The 16514-nt window shown below is 37.9% G+C and overlaps 1 protein-coding gene across 4 annotated transcripts in view; it reads right to left on the bottom strand.

Moving 5' to 3' along the window:
* The window catches only part of Abcb11 (ATP binding cassette subfamily B member 11), a 143053-nt gene that overhangs the window by 88235 nt on the left and 38304 nt on the right, over positions 1 to 16514 (bottom strand). For 2 of the 4 annotated variants that reach the window (XM_010606934.1, XM_010606933.1), the window contains exon 1: positions 5824 to 5920. The exons of the other annotated variants lie outside the window; for them this stretch is intronic. The gene's annotated coding sequence lies outside the window, so the exon portion shown is untranslated. Of the gene's footprint in view, positions 1 to 5823; positions 5921 to 16514 lie in introns of those variants that run through there. 4 annotated transcript variants of the gene reach the window in all.

Below are 16514 nucleotides of genomic sequence, written 5' to 3'. Positions count from 1 at the left end.
AAAAAAAAAAAAAAAAAAAAAAAGTAAATAATTGTATGTTAAAAAGGAAATCACTGCAATAATTAGAAAATATGTGAAACATAATGATAATAAAAATAAAATGCATTATTGGATGCAGCAAAAAGATACTCAAGATTTATTTATAAGCATAAATGCATTTTATTTTTGAAATATCGATAAATAAATGACATTTTCAAAAAGGATTTATAAGGCAAGATTCAGGACCTAGGGATGAGGTTTAGTGGTAGTGTCTGCCTAACATGCAGGAGGCTCTAGGCCTAAAGTGCAACACTGAAAAAAAAAAGTGAATGTGTGTGTGTGTGTGTGTGTGTGTGTGTGTGTGTGTATGAGTGGGTGTTAATAGGATTAATAGGATAAGAAAACAAAACAGAAACAGTAGAAAGGACAGGCTAATTCAAAAGCTGATTCTCTATTAAAATTACACAAAGCTCAGTAAGATGATTCAAGAAAAAAATCTAAATCATTAATAAACATTAATGTTAAACAAATAAACCTCAATAGAAAATGAAAAGGTATACCTTTATAACAATATTTTAAAATCACAAGCAAATTCTGTGAGTAACTTTGTGGTGGTAATTTTGAAAACCAGAATAAGATTAATTTTCTGCAAAAATATCAATTATCTAAATAAAAGAAAGGAATAGAAAAATTAAAAACTAATGGCTACTTATTTATTTCACTTAGGAGTATATCTTCAATATGTATCCATTTTCCTATGAATGAATCTATTTTCTCATTCTTTATGTCTGAGTAATATTCCATAAATAAGTCACATGTGTAAATACCAAATAGTTTCTCTGGTGTGAATAATCTGCAATAATACACAAGATCCTAATAAGATTACTGACATTTTGAAAAGGGAAGAAAGGAGCTGAAGGTGTAGGGAAGGTGGGATGAGTAGGGGAAGGGTAATAAGGGAAAAGAAAAAAATGTGAGATAATGAAAAGATGGAAATAAAGTATTTGCAGATGGGGAAGGGAGGAGAGGGTGAAGGGAGGGCAGCGGTAAGGGGAAAAAATGAGAATCAAGACTTGTCGTGTGGAGGTACAAGATCCCAACAATGAATGTAACTGTACTGTATCCCTAAAATGTACCAATAAACTCAATTAAAGCTGAAAAAAAAAACTAATGGCTACTAAGGATATTTACTCAATATTCAGAAGCTTTCAACCCCTGCAAATAGCAGAACCAGATAATATTATGGGCAAATTTTACCAAAACTTCAAAGGGTAGATAATTGCAATCTTTTATAAATCATTCCTTTGAAGATAAAAATAGAAAAAGCTATCCAATTCATTCTACAAAACAAGTTTAATGTTGACATCAGAACAAGAGCATGACGAGAAAAAATAGGTTTATAATTACTTTTGAAAACTGATTTCAAAATGTTAAATAAATATTTAATATAATTCAGCAGTTTATGAAAAAATATTGAAGTACTGGTGGTTTTGTAATACAGTGATTATCAAATTTAAAATCTGATTATTTAAATAGATGTAGAAAAACTATTCAATAAAAATTAGTATACGCTCATGATTTTTGAAAACCTACAAAATTAGAAAAATAATTTCGCAATCTCAGGGGGTAAGTTTTGGACCATGACCATCAGTAAATGCTGAAACCATTCACCAAAGTATTGGCATGGATTAAATATCCCATAGTACAAACTATTGTAAAGATGGAGAGGAAAGAACCCTCTTGCGAACAGCCAAGGAGAAGATAAATTGATTTGGAGAGCAATTTGGAAATATCCAGCATGGCTACAAATATCAATAACCGAAGTTCCAGAATATCCTATTCTGTGATGTTCCCTAAGAATTAAAATAAAGGTCACACTGACATGGCATTTTACATTTGCCAGGCATGGTTCTAAACCAGTGGTGGCGAACCTATGGCATGTGTGCCATAGCAGGGACTCATAGCCCTCTCTGTCTGCACCTGAAAGCCCTGTATGAGTTGTTTTTTCTCAACCGAAACCTCAGTGTTCAGGTTTAATTGCAGTGCTTGTGCTTTGCCATAATTAAGTGGGTTTTGAGTTACAGTTTGGGCACTCGCCCTCTAAAAGGTTCGCCATCACTGTTCTAAATAGTCCATTCATGTTACGTCGGTAAGGCCCCACAACCACCTCCTGAGATGGGAATGACAAGTGTGTTTTCACTAGTGTGTAAATATTTGGCAGTATCTATAGGCCAACAAGGGTGGTGTCTTGCACACAAACTTTGGAGTCTCAGATTCTGTTTGTTGCTTCAACCTGTGTTGATTTTTTTTAAAACTTCTCCAGAAATCTTGATTGCTCCATATTTCATGTCATGGATGGGTAAAATCCACCTTCCAGGATTAGTGTGAAAATGAAATTATCTATACGGCTGGCACAAAGCAAGCAAGCAAGCAGCTGAAGTTCCCTTGGCCCTCCACATTTATAGGCCTCGCCCCCAGCCCCTCCTCCATCCTCCCTAGTGAACTGCCCTCTAGGAAGCCCAGGAGAAGACAATCTACCAACTTCATCTGCGCTTTCCCTGTCTACGCCCTGAGGCAGTTCCGCGCATTCGGTTTCATTTGCTTATGTTTCTCCTCTCTCTGAGCACCTTTACAAGTTTTTGTGATGTCTACTGTACTATTAAGAAGTATTTCAAAGACAAAACATCTGCCAAAGGTTTGTATGCTCATTGTACTGTCCATGGTGTTCCTAATGAAAGCAGGGAAAGGGAATCCAGAGACGGACAGAGGGAGGTGGATGGGGAAGGGCAGGGAGGGAAAGGGGACTGACAAGAATCAAGGCATGTGAAGGACCCGTACCGACTCCCTAAATTGAATGTAAACTTCATGTACTTCAAACATACACTAATACAATCGAAAAAGAAATGCCGATCATTCATGCTTGTTATTCTGTGGATTTGGATTTTTCTGTACTTCAAAATGATGAACTGGCCTGAGGGTGTCTCATTTTATCATTTTCTCAGAGTAATGTTGTTTGACGCCGGTGTGCTATGATTCTAATCAGAGAATAATATGGTTTAGCTGTGAGTGCCAGGCCAGCTACAGGCTGGCAGAGGCTGCATTTTCTTTCTTTCTTTTTTTTTTTTTTCTCATTGAGTTTATTGGTGCATTTTAGGTATACAGTTCAGTTACATTCATCATTGGGATCTTGTACCTTTACATGACAGGTCTTGGTTCTCATTTTTTCCCCTTTTCCCTGCCCTCCCTTCACCCCCTCCTCCCTTCCCTATTTACAAACACTTTATTTCCTTTTTTTTCATTTTCTCATTTTTTCCTTTTCCCGTATTACTTTTCCCCTGCCCTTCCCATTTCCCCTAAACCTTTGTCCCTTTTCTTCCTATGAGGCTGCATTTTCTTATGTGTTGGTTTTCTCTCCCCCAGCATCACACTGAGTTGTGTAGTCTGTTCCTCCTGTTCCCTTTCAGCCTTATTTCTGAGGAGTCAAGCAGCGGCAGCAGGGACTTTTGAAGGAGACTGGATTGGAACAGTTAATTATTTGTGTGCCACAACGGCACTGAGAATTTGTAACACTGGTTGGGATAGTGGTATGAAATACTAAAATTGCCAGAAAGAATAAATGAATGTTTTGCTTGTGATCTTTGCCAGAATAGACACTGTTCTCAGAATTGTATGTTAGATGAATTGTCTCATATTGTTATAAATGTACAATGGAATTCTGATATATGATCAGGCCATGCTTTCATCCACTGGGTTATTCCATTTTTATTCAGCGAAACCCTAGAAAACTCAGCACCTGCTGGAGAATATCTCTATTAGTCTCTAAAATCCTGGAAATGCAGTGGAAATCTAGTTTTCAGTGATAAACTGATTTGTTTTATGAGATGTTTAGAATGTGTCTCTTGCTTGGTCTTTTCTATAATTTCCATGGCATTTTGTCAAATTATTTTTTATTATCAATACATGCAGTTGTAATATCTTTTAATGCCACTCTCTCAGCTACTATCCATGACTTTATGAAAACATGTTAACAATTTAATCTGAATTTCCTCCACTGCAAGAAGCTATCATCGAAATTTCTAAGCAATTTATAATAACAAAATTTCACTTTAACCAACACAAGAAAACTCAGAGCTGAAAATAAGATTTAATATTATTTCTTTTCATCTGCATTTTTGCACATTAAATTACTTTAACTTCTCCAAAATCTCTTGAGTACTAATTGAGAATTCCCAAGATCTTTCCAAAAAACAAAAAAATCTGTCTTCCAATAAACTTCAAGAAACCTAGGAAATCAAAGTGGGAAAAGAAGGCTTCCAAATACTGACTTCAGCCCCTAGTCAAAGAATCTTCCCTGAATCCTTACTGCCTATGCAAACACTAATATCCCTCTCTGTTAAATGACATGTGGTCTATATGTGTTTCTGTTTCACTATCCAGGGTTGAAGTTTTCTTTTGATAAAATGTGTAATCTTATCAATGTGGAAACATTCTTTGGAGGACAGCCTCCTGACCATCAGACATATCAATGTTTTTTCTACTTTAGAACATCAGCCTCAGCCTTCTCAAAGGTCACAGCCCAGCAGGAAAGAGAAAGGGCACAGACCACCATCTGGAAGCCACTGTTTGATTCCACCTGAGAGGACCTCGGACACAGAGCTTCCAGAAGGGGCTCTGAATAAGCAGTAGCACTGGGGCTGGACAGTGTCAAAGCTGGAGGAGACAAAGGGCCCCACGGGACAAGCCAGGTGCAGAGCAAAGCTCTTGTGAGTACAAAATGCCACTCTCCCGTTTCCTCAAGTGCACCTCACATGACTGCTAGAAAACCAGCCAAGAGCAAGGGATGGGCTGAATGTCACCAAGAGTAGGCTGTCAGTATTGCAGGAGAACAGGAAGGAAGAAAGAGAGGAAGAGAGGATGGGAGAGAGGGAGGGAGCAAAAGAAAGAAGGAGAGAGGGGAGGAATCCTTCTAGGCCAAAGGACACTACCATCATGAGGGCATTTAGCTCGCTGCCCATTTTTCTAAATACAGTTTTATTGGAATGCAGTTAGCAAGCCCATTCATGTTTGTATGGTCTTTTGTTACTTTTGTGCTACAATGGAACCACTGAGTAGCTGTAAAAGAAACTGTACAACCCTCCCTCTCTCCAGTGCTGTTTGATTCTTTGGGGGTCATATGATCCTTATCACTGGGGACTTGGGACCTTTTCCCAAAGACAAAGGAAGCTAATGACAGTTTTCAAGCAAAAAATAATATGAACAGCCAACCAAAATTATTCTAGTAGCCAGGCATGGTGACGCACACCTATAATCTCAGCACTCAGGAGGCTGAAGCAGGAGGACCACCATGAGTAGAAGGCCAGCCTGAGCTATGTAGTGACCACTCTGAACTACATAGTGAGACCTTGTCTCAAAAAAAAAAAAGCAAATTCATTCCAATATAACTCCGGACCGTGTGATTATTAGTACAAATAGAATTGTGCTTTCATAAAGCTGTGTTTAAAAAGAAAGTCAATGGCATTTTTAATTTTGGCAGGTTATTTATCTACTCATACACTTGTGACATACACACACACACAAACACATACATACATATATTTTCAAGAGAACTGAGACATAAAATAGCACTGTTATGAGACAGCAACTGAAAGACATTCGTTTTCTATAGTGAATATAATGAAACCATTCATTCCTTCTTCAAGTTTCTGTCTAAGCTCTGATACATTATTAATTACACAGCAAGAGGCCAGCCTTTGATACACAGGAAACAACGCTCCACAAAATAAGAACTGAAGGGAATAAGCTCAGAACAGAGTCTTCAGGTGCTGTAGACAGTAGGTCACTCACCTGTGAATCCAAGCTGGAGGAAGCCAGAAGGAGCAATGGACTCCACTGTGGAAAGTCAAAGAGCTCAGCAATCTTTTCTAACTTCAGTCTATCACAATAAAGCATTAAACAGAATGCAAGCTTTTTTGAGAACATTATCTATTTACTTACAGGTCAGTGCCCCGCAGGCCAGACAAAGAACAGTTCAGTGACTTGAGAGCAAAGGTTTTTTCAAACTTGGGACCTTGCGCTTGTGAGGCAGGCAACAGAACCATTGAGCTAAATCCCTGGCCCGAGAGCAAAGGTTGATCAGAGTCAAAGCAATAATCCCAAATCCAGAGTGCACCCAGGAACCCCTCTATTGTGTCACCAGGGTCTGGAAAGTGCGAATGAGCCTTGGGGAGGGACAAGGAATAGCGCACTCAACCCATGCCCAGCTCTTCTTTTTGTAAGGCTTCACTGTGAAAGACACTTAAAAGTAACCAGACAGGGATACCTTTAAACTTCTCCCCTTGATTTAAAACTGGACCCTGGGAAATCCTTAGGTTACAGGCCCCTGGTGTTTTGCACCCAGCCTCAGAGTTTTATGAAGACTGAGAGCCTTCAGTAGTTGCTTGTGAAAGATTCCAAAGGCACTGTGTTCTGATCCAAACAGAGAGCAACCTCAGCCTCTGCCCATCTGATGCAGCCACACACATGCAGAAATTAATGATTTTGGAAAGGTTGAAACTAACAATTCAAGTAAACCCAGAGAACTTTTCAATGGCTTTATGCTTCCCTTTCCCCTGCCTCTCCTTTCCTGTTGTTAAACTTTCCATTTCTATCAAAATGCTCTAATTTTTTATCTCTCTTCTTGTCTAAACTCAATCTTCCCTAAGTTCATCTCACTATGGCCTTCACCAGTGAACAATAGCAGCCAATGTGGGTCAAGTCCTTGGTGGGTGAGTTAAAGAGTTTTATCCTTACCACCTTAGTCATCTGGACTCTGAAATGCAGTGGAGGAAGGAACCGTGCTTCACAGTTTGCGGAAAACAAGCTTCTCTCACATCAGCATCCAATACTATTTGCCTCTATTGGATTCTCTATGTTGGGTGGATAATGACTTAATCCCCAAGTTACGTCATTATACTTATGTTTAAAATCTCAATTTATGAAGGTCAGCAAAGAAAAGTAAGATTTCCAGAAACTGCATCATCTGCACTGATGTAAGTAGCCATGGGAGGTATTGATTTTTTTTAAACTAGGACTTGAACTCAGGATCTTGTGCTTTTGAGGCAAGTACAGTGCCACTGAGCTAAATCCCCAGCCCCGTCAACTTTTGAAAGAGTGCAGATATTTTGAAAAAACACAAATATAATCATATTGGGCTTGGCATCAGTATAGACCAGGAAATAGAACTTTGTTTCATAGAAAAGCAGAAAGGTAGCAGCATAGCTGTGGGGTTGTAGTTTTGATTGAGAGAAGATTATCAATATAATTCTGCTGCTATTGTTGTGGTGAAGTTATTAACAGCAGCCAAAGGGTAAAAATGCTCAGGAGGAAGCCAAGGGGTGAGGCTCATGTAGCAAGGGTACATGGAAAGAACAAAGGCATTTTGGGAATGGGGAGGGTCCAGATGCTCTGGTCACCCATCTGGGTGACTGATGCCCATCGGAACTCACTGGACCGGATGCTGCTAATTACAGAATAATTCCGAGTTACTGCTATCCCTTAGAGAGCCATGTAGGTTTGGCCGTCACATCTTTATCTTGAAGCCTGGACTTCAGTTGTGCCTCTAGCCACAATTCTGTTGTCTATTTTTCTGCTCACTTGAGAGCCCAGTCCCTCTCTGACTGTATATTCATTTCTACTTAATTTAGCTGCCTATGAATTTATAGGTTTAAGAATTAGATGTATATGGTGTGAAAGAGACCACCTTAGTCACTTTGGAAAGGTTGAAACTAACTAAAAAGAGACCACATTAGTCACTTTGTAGGTATTAAACTTATATAGTTTTAACTCTATAAGCTTAACTTTAAAGCTTAGACTTATAGCACATCATATATATTATACATTATATAATTTATATAAATAATATATGTTTTGTCATAAATTTAGATAACAGTTGTTTAGTTAACCCATCATAAACTGGTTACTGAAAACATTTCATAAGCCACCATTTGATTTAAACTTTAAAACTCAATTTTACTAATCAAAAGTTTACTAGTACAAAACACAAGAAGTTAAGTACATAGAGTAATAAAACCCTTGCTTTTAAATCTAATTTAGCTTAACCAAAAGCATTTCTACTAAGAAAACCTTACTAGGTTTTGAACATAGAAAGTTTAACCATTTACTTATAACCAACATACGTATATTATAATAATTTATTTAATAACTGTTGGGCTGTGATATCATAAGACCCTGGGAAAACTGGACAAGCCACCCATCAATGGAGAAACTGGACAAATTTTGATCCAGGCAGCTGGGGTCTTTTTTAGCCACAGTGGGGAGCTTTGTCTAACAGCTTCCAAGTCTAAGATGTTTCTACTTAGTTATCTTAACAATTGCTTTAGATGACTCATCATAATAGTTAACACTTTATACTATTTATATATTATCTTTAACCAAGTAAAAACTCTTAAATTATTGTACAAAGACAAAAGTACATATTGCATTTATAAAACTAATTTTTTACATTATCTTGGTTATCCAACAACCTGGATGGAAACATGTCTCCAATCTTTAAAATATCTGCATTTTTATCAACTGATTTAAATTAGTCTACCATTAAACTATGTGAACCACAGGCATTTGAGCTAATATCATGAGTGTCTATGAATCTGTGAAACAACATATATTTGAAGATTCATGTATAGAAACATATACATTAGTGTAAATCATATTAACCTTTATTATGTCAAGCTCTAAGGCTTTTTTTGGTAAGTCCCATTAAGTTTGAAGTCTCTTAACCCCATCCTGCAATTCTTTAAGCGGACCTAGCTATTTTTAAAAACATAGGTAACTGGTTTCTTTATGGGAAGATAAAAGAATAGGGCAGGGAAATAAAATTGATATAAGCTCAAAAAGTTTTAACAAAACAGCTTTAGGTATTTTATTCAGTTTAAACGAATGAACAAAAACCACAAACACACAAACAATTATTTTTAAATTATAGTATACTCTTAGAAATATTGGTCAGCTTGAGCTATAGCTATGATAATCTGTTTTAGGCTCATTATAAATTGACTAGTCAGAACTTTTTGGGATGACCAATATAGTGTAGACATCTCTTATAATAAGCTAACACTAGTAAGGAGATGAGAGAAAAAAATTCTTTATACTATGAAGGCAAGGACTGTTTAAATAAGGATCAAACTGATAGTTTACTTGCTCCTGCAGGCTTTTTAGAGCCCTCTGTGGTTTTGATAGCCACAGCTCACAGCCAGAACTGTTCAGGCCAGATCTGGGTATGAAAAGAGAGTAGGTGATGATTTTTGGAGATGATTTTGATGTATTTTAAAGAGTAGGAAGTTAAAGGTCTATCAGGCTTTACTTTGCCTTGATGTTGATGTCTACCCATGACAGCATCTTTTTGTTGTGCTTCCTAAGTCGTCTCTTAAGTTAGACCCTATCCAGTGCCAGCAACAACAGACTGGAGGTGTTATAGGAAGTGGCCAGCAGCATCTGTGCCCCTTTTCTCTTGGCTCTTAGCTAAAAGCTTTTTTTCCCCACCCTCATTAGTATATGAAAGGCACTAGTGTAAATTTTTCCTGTGGTAGTTGGTTCTCCAAGCTGCCTCAGCCATTTCCTCCTGGAAAGAGAGGCAGCCATTTCCATTTTACTTTTGTTTACAGTATTCTAGCAAGCTAAGGAGTTTTAAAGCTAACTCCTAGTGAGTTGGAATTGAAAACAAAACAAAAAAGAACCCTAGGGTCGGAGTTGTTAATTTAGCAAAACTTTTTCAGGGGATCTAGAAGCTTATTGTGTTTACCTGTTTCCAGCCCCTTAAATATATTGACATATTTAAAGGAGGGGTTTATATTACTAGCAGAGAAAGAAAAGTCTAAACCTGTACTTCAACTCTTAATGAAGGTTTAAGAGAGGACTCTCATAGTGTTATCTCAGGTCACTTTGGGACAAGGATACCAGAAGATCACTGATAGAATTTTACCTCTCACCTCATGGAGGAGTGCAGGTGGGGATGATAGATAGGTGGAGACTTTTCTGCTGGTTACCAAGTAAGGATGTTAGAACCCATCTTCCACTGAGGGGTTTCTGGGTGCCCACCAGGGAGTCACCCTGACCATGGTCCCTTAGTTGTTTTCACAGCTTTTACTGGTTCTACACAACCAGAGAGATCTGTCTGCAGAAAGGAATCCAGCTGCCTGTCTGGTCACCATTCCCACTGGCTTCAGTGGGGGCTTAACTTGTCCTCTGCTTTAAAAGTAGCAGCTGCTCTAACAGTGTTTGACTAGCTAGCAGAGTAACCACTGTTTTTTAGATTGTGTGTGTGTGTGACTATTTGCCACACTTAACCTTTTTGTAGCAAAGAGTTTGCCCCACATTGGGCACCAGTGATGTATCCAGATCCCTCTAGCTTTTGGGTCTTTGTTTGGGGGCAATGAAGATTGAAGCCCACAAAACAGAAAATAGCAAGCCATAAGGAATGGCCAAATGTGTGTTTATTAAAAAGAATAAAAACAAAGCTCTCTGGTAGGTAGCTGAAGAAGGGTGTTTTTTTAAGGTGGATACTGCAGACATTTAAGTCTATTGGCTTTTTATATAGTTTTTGAGTCCTGCTTATGTGACAGAAATCAGAAATGTTCCTGGCTGCAGGAAGGTCTTTAATATTTGGAAAGCAAGCAGTTTTGTTTGCATTTTATTTTTTAAGGCCTCTTTTATTTTATTAAGGGCCTGATTTATGTCTCTTGTATTTTATGAAGCCCCAAGTGCCATGGCCTGCACAGCTGAAGGTCCATGCAATGAGAACAGTGACAGAGGATGAAGGAAAACAAAGAGATACAAAAGATACAAAGCTGGGGCCACGGGGAGCCTCACTCCTGATGAAAGAAAAGGTCTGCCAGGCAACTGCAGAGCATTTATTTATAGTGGTAGAGATAAGGGAAGTGCAGGAGGAGGTAAAAGGGGCTGATATATAATCAGAGCCAGGAGAGAAGCTAAGTTCTGCAGAGCATCACGCTTTTAAGGTTTTATGGGGAATGGACAAGATGGAAGACACATCATGTTCCTTGTTCCACACAGGGCCCTGTCTCATCAGTGGGAAGGGGCGAGTTAGGCCCAGCCATAGTGATCTACAATGCAATGCTCCCAGGAGGGTCAATTTGTTAACTTATTTGGGCCCTTTGGTATGTTAACTTACTTAAGCCCTGACTTTTAGCTTATTTTAAAGGAACTGAATGCTACTGTTTAACTTTTTTTTTTTTATCTATTGGTTTTATTAAGAGTGACACATTTGTGTGGACACAAGTCATTGGGAAAAGACTGTCAGAGGAGGGAGAATTTGAGATATACCAGGTAATATGTGCAGCATAAGCAAGGTCAGAGGATACACTCAGGCAACATAAAAATAACAATATAACTACTGAGAGAAGAGGCTGGCTATCAGCAAACACAGGCACATGTTTGCTCAAGTGGATGAAGGCAGGAAGAGAAGAGCTTTCAGTGCCAATAGAAAGACCACAAAACGTTTCCAAGTTTTATGCTTCCCTGGTAGGGTTAGTAACATCCAAGATAACTGGTCCTAATCTTAGCAAGTTGTCATTTACAATCATCCAAATGAAATGCGTTGATCTCTATGCTATTTGTCAACTTTAGTACTCAATCCTGGGTCAGAATTTCTATGTTTGCTTTCCTGTCTTATGAAGAAAATCAATACAAAATATAGGCTTTTTTCGTGAGAAAACATTTTCTCCTGTTTTTTAATGTAGTCATTCTTATTTTTGCCTGAAGGATCACTCTTACAGGTGAAGTTATAGAAGTTAGGAGGGAACATCAGTAACTGCCCATGGGAGAAGACTCAGTAAAATAACTAAGAGGAAAATCAGGGAGAATTCTGCTACAGATTAAACACTGTCAGTGAGTAGTTGTGCCTGCAGTGTTGGGTAGTCATTAGAGCTGTGGCATGAATTCATTTATTGCTGGCAAAGGGCGATCCTGCCTGAGGCATTGTCTTGGCTTTATCCCAGATACTTCCCTTCCTAAAGTGATGCATCAGCCTTAGAGACTATTTATTTGATGAGGTAGAGGAAGAGGTAGTAAGAAGTGAATGCCTGTTTACAGTCAAGCATAGGTCACAGTGATCTATGCCAAGTGGCTATAAATAAGGTGTGGGTGGTGTCTACTACTTACTATGAAAGCAAGGTGATTCATACTCAGTGCAACATACCTTTGTAACAAGCAACCAGTTTTACCAAATTAGTCAAACATGTCTTGGACAACCATCCAGTCATATCTTAAAATCAAGATCCAGTTCTCTATATAAGCTTTTCAACTGAATAGGTATGGGTGAGCTAATATTTTTAGCTTTGAAGTAGAAAAAAGTGAAGGCAGGCACATAATTTTTATTGCTATGTCATAAGTGGCTCTTCAGAGCTTCCCTGTCAAACACTTCTAATGCCAAGTGACACCTAAACGTACCAGGAACCTTGGGCTGTGAAAGAATGTTCTACAGCAGTGAGCTATATAGGCCTAATTCACTAATTAATTGCTTCTTACTGACCCTATTCGGGTACACGTTTGAGTAAAGTCACAGTTTTAAACAACAGTAATTAAAAACAGTTAATCATCCCTTTCGACCCAGCAAGCTAGAGAAGACTGGCAGCAAATCAAGAGCCTCTGGTAGGCCCACTCTGAGCCCAGTGGCCAGAGGAGCCCAGCCATTCGGGTGCCAACACAGTGGTGTTCTTCCCACCCACCCCACCTGTGAACAAAGAGGGCCTCTCTGAGGCTCCTAGATAAAAACTGAAGCCCACTGGAAAAATGAAGGAAATCTGCAATAAAAGCACACCACACCAACATAGTTCATAAGTCAGAGGGACCAGCACCTCACATCGGAACCTGGTCTAACTTCAGGGGAAATACAGCTGGAGCCTGCAGTAGAACCTTGTGGAGTTCAACCCAACAGGAGGCCAGAGATCTCAACTTGGGCCTTGTAGCCAAAGATGAGCCTGAACCTCAGGGGACAGCTGCAGGCTTGCTGAGACTAATTAACTTAGATCTGCACACTCCTTCCCATTCTGTCTACTGTGTCAACAGAGGCATACCCTGAAGGAAGCCCTCTATTTCTAGTTGTATTTTTTATTTTCAAAGTAATATTTTTCTCTTATTTTTAATCATTTAAAAATGTTTTCATCTATCTTTCCCCCAAATTTTTGTTCTTTTTAAATCTTCTTTCTCTTCTCTCTCTCTCTCCCTCTCTCTCTCTCTCTCTCCCACCTCGATCTCCATTACACTCCCTTTTTGTTCCTGTTCCTATCCTAATTGGAATTTATTTTCTTTCTTTTCCTTTTCTTCTCTTTTTTCTTCTATCAATTGCCATTAGTTTTAAAAGAAAGTGATTATAGTCTCTAGCCACTCTATTGCTTTTAGTTTGTTCTGTTCTTGGGTACAGTTTGTTCTGTTTTCTCCTCTTCTCTTCAACAGCTCCCAAAAGTTTGTGTGATCTTCCTGTGTCCTCTGACCTCACTTCTAATCTTTCTCTCTCCTATCTCTATATCCCTCCCTCCCAAATCCTTCTAAATCTGCATCCTAAAGGGTAAAGTTGCTCTATTGAAGAGTTTATTCACTATAAACATATTTTTGGCTGGTCTTCAATTTTTATTTAATTCACACAGTTAAAGGTGATAAATTAATAACTACCATAACTTGTCATTTTCTAAGCTATGCTTAATGCTATAGTATTACTGATTGTATCATTTGGGCTAAAGTGTTGTGATTGATCTAATCAGTGTTCCTCCCTGGTATAATGAAAATGTGATTGCCTCAGAGACATTAGAGACTCAAAACCTAAATACCAGCTATATCTGGAAGATTGAAGTGTTAACCTAGGAATTAAAACCAAGGACAGTAGCAATGACAAAAATAGAAATGAAAAGACATTTAAACAGGACACAAACACAGACTTCCACCTCACCAAAGGTAAACTCTGGGGGAAATGAGGTGGAAAAAATCTAACAGTCAACCATCTGGATACCCTGAACCTGTAGCACAGGAATTAAAAAAACAGATAAGTGAGGCTCTAGAAAAATTCAAAACAGAAATAATTTCCCAGATAACCACAGAAATGGTGAGAAGAATGAAAGACATGATTAGAGACTCTAGAACAGAAACAGATTAAAAAAAAAAAATAGAAGCGCTCAGGACCATGATGGAAGCCATGAATGCCCAACATAGGAAAGAAATGGAATCCATGAAATAGATTCAATCAGATAACCAGATGAAAAACTCTATTGAAAGTTTTTGCAGCAGGATAAGTGAATGCAAAGATAGAATTTCAAATATAGAAGATAAGAGGATTGCAGTCAGTGACCATGAAAACAGAGATCTCTTAAAAACATTAAGGGGGAGCCGAGGATTTAGCTCAGCGGTTCGGTGGCCTGCCTTGCAAGTGCAAGGACCCGAGTTCAATCCCTGGTACCAAACAAAAAAAACATTAAGGGACCATGAGAAATAAATCAAACAACTTTTTAGATGATGCAAAGGAAAATACTATAAGAATGATAAGAATCCACGAAATAGCAGGATAAAGTGCAAATGACATTAAAAAAAACTGTTCATAGAATTAATGACAGAAAACTTCCCAAACAGAAAAAAAGAATTTGACATACAGATAAGTGAGGCATATAGGACTCCAACTAGCCATGATAAAAAAAAAAATCTACACCTAGACATATAATAATAATCAAGCTCCCTGAAACCCAACAAAAGAACAAAATATTGAAAGAAGTTAGAGAAAAGAAACAAATCACATGCAACCCCATTAGAATCACAGCAGACTTTTCAACACAAACCCTCAGGTCAAGGAGAGCCTAGAGTGAGGTATTTCAAGTCCAAAAAAAAAAAAAAACCCTCTAACCTAGACTGATGTATCTTGCAAAACTATCTTTCAAAACTGATGGGGAAATAAGATACTTCCATGACAAAGAACACTGGAGAAATTTCATGCACACCTGCACTCCAAACACTTATAAATAATATCTGGAAAAGGAAAATGAAGGCCAAAACTCCATAAGGGCCAACAGAGCAAATATACCAGGAAAGGCAAGAAATTTAAGAGAGAGAGAGAGAAAAATAAAAAGTAAAAGAACCAAAACCAGGAAAATAACATGATAGTTGTAACCATCAATGTCAATGGCCTCAATTCACCAATCAAAAGAAACAGGCTGGCAGAATGGATTAAGAAGCAAATCCAACAATATGCTGCAGAAAAGAAACCCACTTAATCCACAAAGAATTCATTGACCTGGAGTAAAAGGATGGAAAACAGTTCTCCATGTGACAAAGGAGCCCAGAAAAAAGCAGGGGTAGCTATCTTATTTTCAGACAGAATAGATTACAAACCAAAACTAATTAAGAGAGACAAAGAAGGCCACTACAACCTTCTAAAGGGAATAATACAAGAGGAAGAAATAATAATTGTAAATATATATGCACCAAATACTAATGTCACAACTATACAAAACAAATATTAATGGATATGAAAAATGAAATAAGAACTAATACAATTGTGATGGGGGATTCCAATAATCCACTGACACAGACAGATCATCTAGACAAAAAATCAACAACAAAATAACAGAACCGAACCAAGCCTTAGAACAACAGACTTAGTAGATGTCTGCAGAGTGTTTCACCCCACAAAATCAAAATATACATTCTTTTCAGCTGCACATGAGTCACTGTTCAAAATAGACCACTTGCTAGCTGATAGAACATGGTGAAGTAAGTGCAAAGTAATTTAAGTTATCCCCTGTACATTGTCAAACCATAGTGCAATTAAACTGGAGATCTGTAGCCAAAGAAACCACAAGAACTTTGCAAACACATGGAAATTAAATAACACCCTGCTGAACAATCACTGGGTCACAGAGGACATTAAAGAAGAAAGTAGTTTCTACAAATAAATGATAATGCCAATACAGCATACAGGAATCTGTGGGACACAATGAAAGCAGAGCTATGAGGGAAATTCATAGCAGTAAATGCCCATACTAGGAAAACAGAGTGAACTCAAATAAACAACCTAATGCTTAACCTTAAGCTTCTAGAAAAAGAAGAGCAAGGCAAACCAAAAGCAGCTCATACAAGGGAGGAAATTATAAAGATAAGAGCAGAAATCAATGCAATGGAGACCAAGAGAATGATACAAAAAAAATCAATGAATCAAAGAGTTGGTTTTTTGAAAGAATAAATAAAATCAATAAACCCTTAGCCAATCTTATCAAAAAAAGGAAAGAAAGGCTCAAATTCATGTAATTGGGAATGAAAAAGGTGAAGTCACAACACATCAAGCAGAAATCCAGAGGATCATCAATACCTACTTTGAAAACCAGTACTCTAACAAAATGGAAAATGCAGAAGAAATGGACAGATTCCTAGGTATATATGAACTTCCAAAGTTGAACAAAGAAGATATAAAAAGCCTAAACACCTCAATTACATTCAGTGAAATTGAAAATGTAATTAAAACATTACCAACAATCTGAAATGAA

The sequence above is a fragment of the Fukomys damarensis genome, unplaced genomic scaffold (assembly GCF_012274545.1).
Source record: "Fukomys damarensis isolate Sample0158 unplaced genomic scaffold, DMR_v1.0_HiC HiC_scaffold_26, whole genome shotgun sequence".
NCBI lineage: Eukaryota > Metazoa > Chordata > Mammalia > Rodentia > Bathyergidae > Fukomys > Fukomys damarensis.
The sequence above is the reverse complement of the archived record's forward strand: the minus strand, read 5'-3'. Positions and strand labels throughout refer to the sequence as shown.